Source organism: Plecotus auritus (genome assembly GCF_963455305.1).
Source record: "Plecotus auritus genome assembly, chromosome: 3".
In the NCBI taxonomy this organism is placed as follows: domain Eukaryota; kingdom Metazoa; phylum Chordata; class Mammalia; order Chiroptera; family Vespertilionidae; genus Plecotus; species Plecotus auritus.
The window spans coordinates 132699040-132701287 of record NC_137772.1 but is presented as its reverse complement, the minus strand read 5'-3'; the positions used below and the strand labels follow the sequence as shown (position 1 = coordinate 132701287).

The 2248-nt window shown below is 40.9% G+C and overlaps 1 pseudogene across 1 annotated transcript; it reads left to right on the top strand.

The window, feature by feature from the left end:
* The first annotated feature begins 302 nt into the window (after positions 1-302).
* On the top strand, positions 303-968 carry LOC308244177 (ras-related protein Rab-11A-like; annotated as a pseudogene). Its single transcript has one exon. The product of its transcript is annotated as a ras-related protein Rab-11A-like (transcript).
* Positions 969-2248: the final 1280 nt, after the last annotated feature.

Genomic DNA, 2248 nt, shown 5'->3' with positions numbered 1-2248 from the left:
ACAAGAGCAAAACTATTTTCATAATAAAACTAAGATGTTATTTGCCCTTGTCACTGTGTTGACACTGAGGGTGAGCGGCCTGCTGTGCCTGCGAGCTTGCAGAAGGGAAAAGAAGCTACTTTCACTTAGGAATGTCCTCGGTGAAGAAGTAAACAGTAATTTTATTAAATCCCAACTCCTGAGGTTTAAAATATTCACTGTGTGTTGAAGCTCGGCACTGGGGTACCCCTACAGTGGCACCCCCTGGTCCCACCAATACCACTGCTGCTCCCCTTCACTCCTCGGCCACGAATGAGACAAGCATGACTGACTGCCTCTTCAAAGTTGTCCTTATCAGAGAGTCCGGTGTTGGAACTAGTAATCTCCTGTCTCTATTTACTCGAAATGAGTTTAATCTCGAAAGCAAGAGTGCTATTCGAGTGTAGTTTGCAACAAGAAGCATCCACGTTGATGGGAAAACAATAAAGGCACCGATATGGGGCATAGCAGGGCAAGAGCGATCCCGGACTATAACATCAGCATACTATCGTGGAGCTATAGGTGTCTTATTGGTTTATGACATTGCTAAACATCTCACAAATGAAGTTGTAAAATGATGGCTGAAAGAACTGAGAGATCATGCTGATAGTGACATTGCTATCATACTTGTGGGCAATAGAGTGATTTGCATCATTTGAAGGCAGTTCCTACAGGTGAAGCAATAGCTTTTGCAGAGAAGAATGGTTTGTCATTCATTGAGGTATCAGCTCTAGACTCTACAAGAGTAGTAGCGGCTTTTCAGACAGTTCTGACAGGGATATACCACATTGTTCCCTAGAAGCAAATGTCAGACACATGTGAGAATGACATGTCTCCAAGCAACAATGTGGCTCCTATTCATGTTCCACCGACCACAAAAAAATAAGGCAAAGGTGCAGTGCTGTCGGACATATAAGGCGTTTCTCTTCTCCCATAGAGGGCTATTATAGTCCATTTCCCAAGTCTGAGATTTAAATATATTTCTAATTTTGTGGTCACTTTTGTGTTTTGCTTTTTAAAATATATTTTTATTGATTTCAGAGAGGAAGGGAGAGGGAGAGGGAGGGGGAGATAGAAACATCAATGATGAGAGAGAATCGTTGATCGGCTGCCTCCTATACGCCCCACACTGGAGATTGAGCCCACAACCTGGGCATGTGCCCTGACTGGGAATCAAACTGAGACCTTCTGGTTCATATGTTGACATTCACCACTGAGCCAAGCCGGCTGGGTACTTTTGTGTTTTATTACTTCCTCATACTTTACTAATTTTCCGTGTTTTAAGTCTTTAGATTTTAGCTTTATAAATCATCCACTTGTCCTGCATGACTGCAGCTTTTTTCATGCTGTAGCTTCACCAGCCTTAGTTTGATAAACTGAATGTTTGGATTCCTCAGTTATTGTTTCCTTTTCATCATGCAAACCTGTCACTGTAAGACATGAGAACGTGATCACTTGAAGATCACACTTGTTGATCATTTTGCCACAGAGCCCCTTATAATTCAGTCTTTTCTCAGTGCAGTATCTATTTCCACAAATCTAAGAATTGCCCTATAAAGAGCAGGATTTTGAGAACTTGAAAATTTTCCATTGTTCTGGAATCACTTTCTAAAATGACTTAGTAGGGTTGTGTAGTTCAGTAATTTTTGTAAGCATCCAAGTTTATTTGAGAGGGCATTTTTTTTTTCTGGACAAGAATTAATAAACACAAAGACTTCTCAACCCCTGACCAGTTTGGCTCAGTGGATAGAGCGTTGGCCTGCGGACTGAAGGGTCCCAGGCTCGATTCCAGTCAAGGGCATGTACCTTGGTTGCAGACACATCCCCAGTAGGGGGTGTGCAGGAGGCAGCTCATCAATGTTTCTCTTTCATTGATGTTTCTAACTCTCTATCCCTCTCCCTTCCTCTCTATAAAGAATCAATAAAATATATTTAAAAAAAAAAAGACTGCTCAAAAAATGTTCTCTGTGACAAAAAGAAAAATGCATATCAAAATAAGGTGGTGGTCTTGGCAAGCATGTGTGTGGTGGTGTGAGTCACAGATTGCACCAGCCACTGTCTACATAGAACAAACTTTTTACTTGAAAGAACAATTTATAGCCTATGACTATGGAAACATTGGTATCTGGCAGATATTTTTTCAAAAATGAGTGAGCCAGTTACTTCAACAAAAACAATTAATAGTACTTTTTGGCCAAGGACAAAATTTGAGCTTCAAGAGGAAATTTGA